Source organism: Canis lupus, chromosome 16, assembly GCF_048164855.1.
Source record: "Canis lupus baileyi chromosome 16, mCanLup2.hap1, whole genome shotgun sequence".
NCBI classification, from domain to species: Eukaryota; Metazoa; Chordata; class Mammalia; order Carnivora; family Canidae; genus Canis; species Canis lupus.
The window spans coordinates 8814134-8827749 of NC_132853.1; the positions used below are offsets into that span (position 1 = coordinate 8814134).

General features: G+C 41.2%; 1 protein-coding gene and 1 non-coding gene across 7 annotated transcripts in view; one reads left to right on the forward strand and one right to left on the reverse strand.

The window, feature by feature from the left end:
* Positions 1–13616, reverse strand: part of MED27 (mediator complex subunit 27) — a 196818-nt gene that overhangs the window by 78933 nt on the left and 104269 nt on the right. The gene's annotated exons all lie outside the window — the stretch shown is intronic.
* Positions 1906–2031, forward strand: LOC140607632 (small nucleolar RNA SNORA63). Its single transcript, XR_012009592.1, has one exon. It is a non-coding gene; the product is annotated as a small nucleolar RNA SNORA63 (small nucleolar RNA).

Here is a 13616-nt window from a genome sequence, read left to right on the forward strand (position 1 = left end):
TTTCAGAATGAGGCTAAGTTATTTATTTTTTTTTCTTAAAGATTTTTTTTTTATTCATGAGAGACACAGAGACATAGGCAGAGGGAGAAGCAGCTCCATGGGGAGCCCAATGAGGGACTCGATCCCCGGATCCTGGGATCATAACCTGAGCCAAAGGTAGATGCTTAGCCACTAAGCCTCCCAGGTGTCCCAAGAATGAGGCTAAGTCTTAAAAATGAGTTTACTGAACGAAAAATGTTATGACCAAGGTTATGGCAAAAATCTTAAAGGTAGCCTGTAAATGATAGGAGTTGAGAAACCCCCTTCAAAGAAAGGCAGATAATTAACCAACTTGGTTCAAAAGATTTTGCTTATCTTTGTAAATTGTGTTCTTTTCCATTCTAAATAAATCTTCACTTTCATAGCTTCACAACACACAGAAAAGATCTTCATGCATACACCTGGAGATATTGAAGACAGAGAAACGGATAAGCATCCTAGGAGGTGCCAGGGTGTTTAGGTCAGCAATCCCATGAAGCAAGGGCTGAGGATGATCAATCACCATGGGAGCTGACTACATGAGAACATGTTTCTGAGAATGTGCAATTTGAGCATGGGGGAAGAGGGTCTCTGTAATAGAAAATATAATGGCTTTTACATAGGCAGCAGCATGTATGGCCACTGGTCCCCAAATTCCTTCTGTCCTCTCCAAAAGGAGTAAAATATTGTGCCATGACACCTTTCTCCCAGTGGAGCCAAAGCTTGGATTCTACCTGAGATAGGTAAGTGATGCTTGCAGGCCCTGAACAAACTCTCAGAGAGCGCCCTCTATAGGTGTACAGTGGCTTTACCAAACTACAAATGACACTTCCTTAACTTCTCTAAACTGAGAAATCTTGTGGCTGTCTTTTCAAATCCTGTACAAACTCTTACACATTGCAAAACAGAGGAGAAACAAAGCCCATCTGTTTGACCTCCTACTCACCCACACCACCTCTGTTGCTCTAAGCTCTACCTACGAGCTCAGTCGCCATGGCACCCTATCTCAAGGAAACTTTCCTCTGCCAGGGAAAGGGGAAAACTTCAGTGGAAGAAGGCCCATCATTTATAAACAAGGAAGGTCACAAGAGTGATTTTAAAAATAAATAAAAGTTCAGAAGGATTTCTTCCAGAAGATACAACAAATCCTACATGGGTGTGCCCCTTAAAAGAGTCAACGATAGGCCTTTCTTAGTACTACCATAACAAGCAGATAGACAGTCAGTAACAGAAGATTTGAACAATGCTCTCAACTAACTTGACCTGAACGACATATATATTCTACAACCTCAAACAGTAGAATATACACACTTTTCAAGGGCAAAGAGCACATTCACTCAGGTAGACCACAAAGTGGGTCTTAAAACAAGCCTAAAAAATCATGCAGAATGCGCTGTTCCCTGACCACAGCTGAAGTTAAAAATCAGTAACAAAAATATATCAGGAAAGTCTCCCACATATTTAGAAATTGAACAACATATTTCCTAACAACTCATGAAACAAAGAATGAATCACAAAGAAAATTAGAAAATATCTTGAGCTGAATGATAATAAAAATATATGAAAATGTGTAGAATGCTGCCAAATCCATGCTTGGAGGAAAGCTTACACAAAAAAGGAAAAATGAATAAAAGATCAAAGATCTACACTTCCATTTTAAGAAGTTAGAAAAAGAAAAGCAAATTAAATCCAAAGTAAGGAGAAGAAAGGCAATAATACATGTAAATAAATGAAATAGAAGACAAAAAGTAGAGAAAAATCATTGAGATCAAAAGCAGGTAGTTGAAAGAAAATTAGTAAAACTGAGAAATCCCTAGCTAGACTGATCAAGGAAAAAAAAGAGAAAAGAAAAAAAGAAATAGAGGGAGAAAAGTCACAATTTACCAATATTAGGATTAAAAGAGGAGATACAAGTGCTGTGTTGTCGTTCCCCCTGCTCAAAATAAAGCTGTTTCTTAACTATACCTGTCTGCTATACCCCTGTAGCAGCCAGGGACGCTTGGTCTCATACATGTCAGTAAAAGTAAAATTAAAAGAGGAGATACCACTCAGATTCCAGAGACATTAGAAAGATAGCAAGGGGATATTATGAACAACATCAAGCCAATGCAATCAATGGCTCTGATGACACAACAATCCCTGAGATATAAATCAGACAACTGATTAAGAAGTAAAAACCTAAGGAGTCCCTATATCTACTTCTTAAAGATTGAATTTGTTATCAAAAACTTTCTCAATAAAGAAAGTTCCAGGCCCACATGGATTCACTGGTTAATTCTATAAAAAAATTTAGGGAAGCAATAACATGAATCTTAGAGACTTTCACAAAAGGAGAAACATTTCTCAATTCATTTAAAGGGGCCAGTATCCTCTCTGATCCTGAAACAAGACAAAGCCACTACAAATAATACATTCCTCATAAACAAAGACACAAAAGTCCTTAACAAAATATTAAGAAATACATAGAAAAGATAACATACCATGACCAAATGTATTCCAGAAAAGCATCCTTGGATTAACATTCCAAATCAATCCACGTTGTAGTGTATACGTACAATGAAATATTATTTGGCACAATGTAAATTATACCTCAATAAAGTTGATTTTTAAAGATTTTTATTTATTTATTTTTAGAGAGCGTGCAAGCATGAGCATGGGAGGTATGGGGGATGGGGGGGTAGAGGGCGAGGGAGAGAGAAACCCAAACAGACTCTGAGCTGAGTGGCGCTTGGTCTCATGACCCTGAGATTAGACCTGAGCGAAAACCAAGTCTGATGCTTAACAGACTGTATCACCCAGCTGCACTTCAATAAAGCTGATTTTTAAAAAACATTTAGAATATGTATTGAATTCTCTGCACCAATCTCAAATATTAATGGACGGGAGTCAAATGAAGTGGTTTTCGGTAAGTCTTGGGAGATAGGCAAGAGACTGGATCCCATGGGGACTCAGTCTGCTTGGTCCTGTGGCTGCATCTGTGCCAGGGAGTCATGAGTGGCATCGTAGTTCCAATGGATGTGAGAGCTAGCACCTTGGAAGTTCCAGTCCCAAAGGCTCAGGTACAATGTTGGATTTTATCGTCACTTCTGTCTTCTCCTTGGAACCTGGGCCTGATCTTTATAGTTGGTGAAAATGGACATGAATCCATCCTGAGGAGATGCAGCCCCCACATGCCAAGCACACCCCACAGCAGTCGACTTTCAGCAGGGCGACCTCACACAGCGAAGCCCTTCTGGCCTCCATATTTGCCCATCTGGACTATTAAGCATTTCACATGCTTTTGAATATAGAAAATATTTTGGGTATATTTAGATCTGTACATCACTACCAAAAATAAGATATTTCCCTCAAAACACTTTTTGGATAGAAAATATTTTCTTTTCCTGTTGAAAGGGAACAATGAATAAACTAGGAAGGCAGTAGTTGTAGTTCAGATCATGAGATCTGGAGCCCCAGTGGATGGGTTCAAGGCCTGGCTCCACTAAGTGAGGCAAATTACTGGGCTTCAACCCTCATCTTTCAAGGATAATAAGAGAACCTTTCAGGGGGTGGTTGTGCTGACTACAGGAGATGATGCATGCGAATAATTAGCACATCTCCTAGTACCTCTTTCACACAGGCAGTAATGCTAGGTTTTATAATGACGACAGTAAGGGAGTATATCAAACTCTCACCCAGAATCCAAGAAACGGGGTCCTTTGGCCATTGTATCCCCCATCACTTGTCCTTAACCCATGGTATGTAGGGCAGGGGGTGTGAAAAGACCAGGGCTCTTCCCTGGCTCTACTACTCACTTGTGGACCACAGCAGGCAGCTCTTCCAGCCTGTCTGGCTTTAGTTTTCTCTTCTTTGGAAGAGGAAGGTCTCTGATGGTCCTTCTAGCTCTACTCAATTCAATATACATTTCCTCAGAGTGTACTATGTGCACAAAGAAACAATTACACAGTTCTAAAGACTCTCCATCTTTGAATGGTACATATGGTAATTATTCTAGAAAAATCGATCAGAACACCATATTCCTTAACCTTTGTGAATAACTGGAATCTACTGTACCTGACAGATTTTAGTAAAACCCATCAGCATTTAATATTTTTTGTTCTTTTTTTTTTTTTTGAGAGAGAGAGAGAACAAGTATGAGTGGGGGGGGGGGCGGGCCAAGGGAGAGGGAGAGAGAGTATCCCAAGCAGGCTCCATGCCCAGTGTGGAGCCCGATGTGGAGCTCAATCCCATGATCCTGAGATCTGAGATCATGACATGAATTGAAACCAACAGCCAGATGTTCAACCGAGTCACCCAGGCACCCTCACCCCCATCGGCATTTTAATAGCAGGCTATTCCAAGAACGGTTCTGCATAAAACACATTGCCTTTGTCACTGTCGGGGGGGGGGGGGCATTTATTAGCAATTTCTGAAGAAACCTATGACCAGAAAAGACCACTGCAACTAACTCTTAGGACTAGAGAGGAGTATCTTAACGAGAGCCCCAGGAAACAATAATTTTGTAATCAAGGAAATTTACAGGAAGGATTCTGCCCACTACAGATCACAAATGAATGTTGACTGTGGCTGAGTAGGCTGCTCTAACGTGGTCGAGTAGGATGTTCAGAGAACATGTGTAATTAAAGGGCACGTTTCGAATATGCCTTTCACTTGAGGATCTCAGAATAAAATAGATAAAAACAATTATTTATTTAAATGTTAACAGCTTTAGAAATACAAGGAGTACAAGCAGGAGTGTAAGCATCCAGGTCCTTAAGTTCTTATATTTCAGACACCCACTCTTGTAAACAGATCTGCCACTAGAACAGACTCAGACAGACTCAGTTGTGTCGTATCAATCACTCCATTTAATCCTTCAAATATCACCATATGCACCCATAAAGGTGTAACTTGAGCTCTGATCTGTGAAGGGGTGGGTGGGTAGGTGCGCACGTGTGTATGTGTGTATGCTTGTAAAAGGGCACACAAACACAATATTTCAGTGGGCAGAACATATTATTTAAGAGTTAGGGACACAGCTCATAATGATAAAACAATGTCACTTTCTCTTACTCAGATCCCACAGTTGTCCTCGACAAGGAGGACTACAGTGAATCACCCTGTGAATGAGTCAACAACACAACGGTGTTAAAATCAACTGCTTAGAATTGTGTTAGTATGGAGGATTATGTGAAAAAGGACACAAAATCATTCCATTTGGGTAAAAACAAGTGCAGTACCAATGTGAGTAATAATAAAAGGATGACAAATCAGAGAGCATGCATGGAAGATGAACACACCAGTAATCCTTTTTTGGAAACAAAGAGTATACAGATGTAACAAGGGGAGAGGGTTTGTGTTTAGCAGAGATGAGAGAGATGAATCAGTTACTCCTAAAAATGCAAATGAAAGTTGCTAGTACAGATAGATCAATTATTCTTGGTCAATGAGAATAATAAGAGAGAGTTCCTGCAGGGAACACTGAGGTTAAATATTAGGCAAAAGTCTCCAAGTGGAAGGATTGATAGCAGAGTACAGACACTACCAGGAGAGGCAAGGAAATGACCGCCTGTAGAGGTACCTGGGGTTAAAACTTGACACTTGCCTAATTAGGAGTGGAGTTATTCCTGCCACAGTTCAGAAGAATGAAAGAAATGTGCCATTAGAGAGGTCTGTTTGGATCTAAACGAGAATGAAAACAAGGAGGTTAAACTCCTGCCTTGCAGCATCCTTAACCCTCTGGTATAAGTGAGGGGTTTTGCCCACTGGGCACAACTCTTGACATTTAAACCCATCACATGTCCATTACAATGGCCTCACATATGCCACAACTAGCAAGAAATCAACACAATGGTGACTCCTTTCAGAATAAAGAAAGGCAAGCTGTCTGGAAGGTGGCTCTCAGTAATGCACATCACAACCACTGAAAAGTATTTCTTCCCTGACTGAAATGCTCTCTGACATTTTTCAGCTTTAATTCAAAGGTTTCTTTCTTTGTTGAGTTCAAAACAATAGCATATTATTTGTTGTTAAACAATGTAAAGCATTTAAGCTTGATTAGCATGACTCCAAAACTTTTCATCATTTTCATGAAGGTTCCAAGGGCCTGCTGACAGCTCTGGGAAATAGCACTTTTCCTAGATATCCACTGTAAATAATGATCGACCACTGGCCTCTGCATTCCAAGGCGTAATGAAGGCAGCAGGGTGTGTGGCTGAACTTTTGCCTTCAATAACTAGCTAAGGAGTCTGGGGGAATTCAGCTTTCTGCCTCCCTTTCACACCCAAATCAGCAGGGTCCGTTCATGGCCACAGGGACAGTACTTCCCTAAGGCTCTCTGCAGATGACGTCTAGCACCACTCCATGAGGATGAAGGGACTTTAGAGAATCAATTTATGCTTGGAAATATATTCCACAAATTGACAGATTTGATTATTATAATAATAGCCCCCAAAGGAATCACAATTCTGGAGCTGGGCAGCAACTGAGAGGCATACAGGCATACAGTCCAAATTCTTTATTCTGTGGAGAGTGAAACGAGGCACCCAAGGGCTGGGAACTTGTTTAAAGCCTTCTGGCTGGCTGTAGGCAAGGCTGGAATGAGAACTCAAACCTTCTGAATCTGTCCTAGATACAGACCTTTCAAATGTGGCTACTAATAAAGATTATGAACCAATAAACCTTTCCAAAAAACAGATTTAAGAGCCTCTTTTAGCCACATGTATAAAAAGTTTTCAGTGTATGTTCCCATTGTTTTTTTTTTTTTTTACAATATTCATATCTACGCTAGCTTTTCCAATAGTAAATTCTAGTCACAGTTTAAGTGTAATTGAAATTATGCCACAAGGTTTTAGGAAATCTTCTTGATCTATTTTCAAGCACAGATTTAGGAGAAATAATGAGTTTGTATTTAAATGTACGCTTGGATGTACTCAAATCAGCCTATGCCAGGAGCTACCCCATGCTCAATTAATAGCTGCTTTGGTATTTTCTGAAAAACTTTTAGAATAAAATAATGATCCAGCCTTTGTAAAGCTTCTCAGCCTTCCTTCCTTCAGAGAAGAGGAAAAGCTGGACGATATACACAGGAAGACAGTTTCATCTCATGTGGATTTCAAGTAACTGGCTAATGATTTTCATTCCGCAGATGTGATGACATTTCAGCATTGATTCAAGCACACTTGATTCATCTATTTTGGTTTGTGAGAAAGTTTCCAATCCAAAAATAAAACTTTAAAAAACCGAACATATATTTCTAAAACCTGTGCTACAATGGCCAGTAAAATATTGGAGCATAATGTTCAACTAAACCATTTTCAAGCCGTACATCACTTTCTGTTTGGGTCCTACCCAACTGTTTCAAAGTTCATTTTTACGGTGTTCAGGGATAATAGCAACCGTATCATTCACAGAAGCCATGTCCAGTCAATTTCTACAGAGGGTAAATGGAATTTTTCCAAATAGATTAAGTTTTAGTGTAGAGAACAAAGACCCCCTGAGGTTAGCATTTCTAAAACAAAATGGTCAGAAATTAAGTTTAGATAATTTCAAGGGATATTTTTCAAGTGTGACTGGATCCAAACTGGAGGCCCACCATCTTAAACATGAACTTTTTAAAAACCTCCAGAAGTAGCAAGCAGGGGGGAAAAAAACGGCAACAATCAAGAGTCCCCTGTCATGGCAAAAGTATTTCTAATACCAATAGCTGTAAGGTGCAAGACTCAACTCCCCATACAAGCTGCCCTCATTTGCTCACCGCTACTGGAGGAAGCGCTTTCTCATTAGCAAAGATTTCCTGGTACCTTACAGCCTACCTCTTTGGATGCCTAAACTTAATGCTATCTGTTTTTATGAATATCTTTTAAAAACAAAGATCTACTTATTCCTAACAAGAAAACAATTTAACTTTTCATTAATGTTAGGAGTACCAATTGAAGGCTTGTGCTTTATATTTATAGTTTTCTTTTTTCTGTTTCTTTTCCTGTTACATAAGCATTGGCTCCTTGCTGTTGTTACTATGTGTGCTGTCTATTTTCCAAATGCGTTACCCTGACAACCTGAAGAAAAGACCTGCTCTGCAAGAGGGTCTTTCACAGCAACGCCAGTTAGGCCTACTCTCATATTTCTTGGCTCTGGACTATGTTCCATTCCGTGACAGGGTCAAACACGAGCAGGGACCATGTGAGGTGCCAACTGCCTGTCTGGTGTGAGCACTTGTGGTCTGACTGTGAGGTTGTGGAGTGGGCAGCAGAGGTGCCAAATGGCTGCAAACCTTGGGCTCTGGTGAACTTAGGCAAACAATCATTACAGGTGCACCTAGCTCAGGAGGTTGTGAGGATTCAATAAGGTATCAAATACTTCAAATAGGCCTGAGGCCAACTAATCATTCAACAAATCACAGCTGTCAGTGGTGCCAGTGGTGGCTGTGATGGTGCTGATGGTAGCAGAGGGAGTGGTGTGAAGCGGCCTCTAGGCTCATCTGCACCTTGATTAATGTCTTCAAGGTCAGTATGGTCAATGAAAACTTCATCTACAGGGGCAAATCACTGTGGTCACATATCAGGCCCACAAATACAAAACCATGGGAGTTTGTAATGACATAAGAGCAAGACGAAGGGATTGTGGTGGTGGTGGTGGGGGGGGGGGGGTTGCCATCATGTTATTGGTACCTAATTCCCACCCCAAACTCTCTTATTTAAACCTTGAACCAAGGACGTACAATTCTTATAAGACGGTGGTCTGTTTTAGAAAGTGGAAAGCAGAATATTTAAGCACAAGGGATCAAACTGGTCTGCTTTGATGGAGTCCTTTCCTATACAAGGACATATTAACCATATTTCAAGCTTTCCCATGGCACTATGCTAATGCATGTTCAATGTTACATCTGAAATCCTGCAACCCTTCCAGCAATTCTATACTCACTTCTTTTAAACTCACTGTATTTACATGCATGCACCTTTCCCAATGAAGGTTTTTTTAAAAAGTGAAAGTATATAAACTTACATCATGTATATGATGAGTTGTTTATCTGGATCTCTATCATTTGCAGGTATTTTCAACTTCAGTAAAAAGGTTTTGGAAGGTGAAAAAGTTGAGATCCCTTAATCTTTTCTTTTGAAAATAAATTATTCATGAAGCTGTCTCCCTCATTCCCAAATGGTTAGGTTTAAACAATTGCTTAAAGTGCTGTTTTTAACTGAAGAACACATTATTCATAAAGCCTACAGCCCAGGAAACACTTACTTGCTAACTGGTCATTTTCATCTGATCAATGACTTAGCAGTGTTGAAACATACCACAGTGGAATGTGCTTCCAGCACCGGGCCAGTAGCATTAAGTGCCTGCCTTTCATAAACAAAGCGAGTTGGTTAACAGTCATTTTATGGTCCACATATTACCCTGAAAATCTATTACAGCGTGGCTTGGTCAACCCTATCTGAAATGATTTGGGGGAACTAAGCAGAGTGGGAACCTTCCTGTAACAGGTTAATGGATCAATTTATTTATTTCAGATTTGTCCTTTTCAAGTTGAAAACCACTAAAGACTTTCCAAGAAATCAGCTCAATAACCATGAGGTGAGGTAGCCATGTTGGATCCGTTGATCTCGGCCCTTCTCTGTCCTTTATGGTTCCTAGGTCGGTGCTGCTGGTGGCTTCCTGCCGGCACAGGGGCAGAGTCAGCCAAGATGCAGAGCTTGGATTTATCTCCAGGGAGTCTCCATGTCGAGGAGACTCTCACGACACCTTAGGTTCAAAGGCATCACTGGGCTTCACTCCTTTAATACAATCCTAAAGTTAAGAAACAGTTCAAATAACAACAACAAAAAAATAGGATTCCATTTAAACAACAAAGCCTAGTCCACTCCCATTTGTCAATAGACACTATCTCAAATTTCTCATAAAAATATGCCACTAATTTTAGCCCTCCTTCCCACCCCCTCCAGAGAATTCACTTTTTAATATTTTTCAAACATTAAAATTCCAGTAATGGTAATCAACCATCAGCAAGACAGCAGGTGACAATCACAGATTCACAGTAACCATGGGTATCTAGAGAGGCCATACACTTTCAAATATGGCTCTGACCCCTGAGATGAAGAGTGCATTCCTGCTAATAATGGTCCCTAACTCGAGATTTCAACACCCAGCAGAAGAGGTTTTATTTTTGCTGGTTTTGGGTCACACGCACCAGGTTAAACACTCATTGTTGTCCCTTACAGAAAGAACAAGCTTAAAATTTCTTAGGATTCTTTTTGCTCTTTTAGCATAGGTCTAATGATAGGTTCAAAGTATGAACTTTGGGGTCTGTGAGTCACCACATTGCTATTGGGCATCATGACACAGCAGGTAAGTACTTGACTCTGGACCCTGACTGCCCAGGTTCCGGTGTTTGCTCTGAAACTAACTAGCTATCCAACGTTGGCCAAGTCACTTCCCCTCTCTGTGCCTCAACCTCATCCTTTGTAAAAGATGCATAATATGGCAGTCCCCCATTATCTGCGGTTTCAATCACCCCTGGTTAACTATGGTCCGGGCACAGATGACCCTTCCCCTGGTGCATCAACAGAAGGCCAGCAGTAGTGAACATTATGTCACCATGTCACTCCTCTCACTTCATCCCATCACATAGGCATTTTATGATCTCACATCCTCACAAGGAGGGTGAGTACAGTATGGTATTTTGAGGGAAATCACATTCACGTAACTTTATTACAATATGTTGTTATAACAGTTCTATATATTACTATTAGTTTACTGTTGTTGTGGTGCCTAACTTAGAAATTAAACTCTATCACAGGTAAATACATACAGGCATCCCCTGAAGGGGGTCTTAGGACTTATTCCCAACAGATGAGGGGGGAGAAGACCGTAGTACTGACCTCACAGGGATACATAAGGTCTAAGTGGGTTAATAAATGCAGAGTACTTAGGATAGAACACAGCACCTAGTAAGAACTATCCATCTGCACGCTCACTGGAAGTATTTTTCATGAGCTGTTGTGGCACAGTTCGCTGATCTGAGTTTCCTCCTCCATAAAACAGGAATAGTAATATTTTTCTCACAATGTGGCAAAGTAACAATGTATGTGACGTGCCTGGCACAGGGCCCCATACATATGTGCCCTACATGGTATGTAATCATCATGATTCTATCAGTAATGGAATGATTTCTCATACTGTTCTTTACTCTGTGCAAGAATTTTTGTGCGTGAACAAACAATGTGCCACAAGCTTATTCAAAATGCAACCCGGGGCCATTCCAATTTGTGAGTGTGTTAATTCAGAAGTATCAGAAATACATAGTACTATTTTCAGAACTGTACTTCACCAAGAAATCTCCCTTAAGTGTGTCCCCCATGACACCGCCACTGTGAATCAACAAAAATGCTCAATGGCTACTTGCAAATGGATAACTGTAAAATTAAAATCAAGTATATGATTTAAGGTATGACTTCTGCTTCTGTATTTCAGGTTGCCTTTATGGCAGAGACTCCAACTCAGAAAACATACTTGTACTTGGGGGTTAGAGTCTGTCTTAAGTTAATAGATACTGATGCTTATAAGAATTCTAGTATTCAGAGCTGATGGAAGGAAACATAGTGGCATTAAGCAGAAGATCCACAGTTGCATAACTGTGAAGGGGCAAGGTGGGGCAAGCATCTTGCTTTGTTTCTGGCTCCAAGTCCATCTTTCCTCCAACCATATTATGGAGCTGCAGTGGAAATGCTCTACTTGTGAACCTAGAGTTTACATTGTCTCAGGTAACAGTTACTCTTCTGTCTTCAACCATAGCATATGTATATGTATATGTGTACACATAAACACAATGGAGAGACTCTGTAGCAGAAAGGCCTAGACTAAGACATCAGTGCTCTTTGCTGGGACAGGTAAGCCTGACTTTAATTTTTTTTTTTAAGATTTTATTTATTTATTCAGGGAGAGAGAGAGAGAGAGAGAGAAAGAGAGAGAGAGGCAGAGACACAGGCAGAGGGAGAAGCAGGCATCATACAGAGAGCCTGACGTGGGACTCAATCCAGGGTCTCCAGGATCACGCCCTGGGCTGCAGGCAGCGCTAAACCGCTGCGCCAACAGGGCTGCCCTGACTTTAAACTTTTTTTGATATTTAATTCAGTGCATACTTAATTACTATTCTAGTATTTTTTTTTTTCTTTTAAAGTAGGCTCCACAGCCAGCATGGACCTCAACACAGGACTTGAATTCACGACCCTGAAATCAAGACCTGAACTGAGATCAAGATTCAGAAGCTTAACCAACTGAGCCACCCAGGTGCCCTTCTAATATCTTAAATGAAATTAATTCTTCTTTTTTTTTTTTTTTTTTTTTTGAGAGAGTGTATGTGCATGTGCGCATGTGAGAAAGGGGGCAGGAAGAGGAAGAGGGACACAGAATTTTAAGCAGGCTCCTCGCCTAACACAGAACTTGCCATGAGGTTCAATCCCATGACCCAAGCCAAAATCTAGAGTTGGGCACTTGAAGGACTGAGCCACCCAGGCACCCCTCTTTTTTGCTTTTTTTTTTTAAGTTTATGTGCCTTCAAAACATTTTAGAGAAAGACTTTTCTTTTATTTTTCAAGGTAGTATTAATCATGGTAAAAAGGGTTAGAGTTTTTAGGAAAAGTTTTATAATTTCTGAGTTGGCCAGGGAGAGACAGGGCCTTTTGTAGGTAACCTCTCATCTACTGTTACAGGGCCACCACTATTCTAGCCTAGTGGGGATTCAGGAGTGAATGTGATGTCACTGACAAGTTCCCATTCAGGTGGCAATGCATATCAGGTACACAGCTCAAGGTGGGGCAAGAAGGCAGCAGGTGGGAGTGGCTACTTCAAGGGTGGCCAGGGAGGCCTCTGAGGAAGTGATGAATTTGATGAGCCAGCATAATTTTAGAATATCTCTAAAGCTCTTCCTGGAAATCAGATAGAACTAGAAGAGTGAGAGATGGATGAATCTTCAGTAAAACTTGATTTTAAAAATTTTCCACAAACCACAAAATACAAATGGGTAGGATTGCCAGGGTCAGCAGCTGTGAGGCTGGGTAGTGTGATGGGAAAAGGGACAACTGATTTCCCCATGGGCCACAAAGCCTTCAAGCCACCAGGGAATACCCTCCTTCGAAAAGAGAGGCCCCACATGAGTGGGAGCCCTGCCGTGGGTATGGGAACAGCTGGGTCACTGAGCATATTCTCTCAGGGTCTGAGTATAGATAACGACACACATCTGAGGCAGGGCTCACCGAGGACTATAGGAGGGTCAGCCAGGGCTGCCTGGGCTGTTGAACTGTCCAACAGCCCTTCACTCAGAAAGGCAGATCCTCCTCCTGAGGGCATGTACTAGGAGGAGCAGTCATATGGAACAGAGTAGGAAGCCCCAAAAGGCAGGAGAGTAGGTTGTTCAGAGCAAGTACAGAGTAGCAAACACAGCACCTAAAGGATGGGCACCCAGCACACTTACTGCCCAGGAGGCAGGGAGTTCTGAGAAGCAGACCAGTGCATATGTCTTTTGTGAGCTGGGAAGGCCACTCTAGCCATGATGCTCAGTCCATGGACCCACCCTCCACAGAATAGGGTAGCCCATCCATCACACAGGGACACAACAGAAA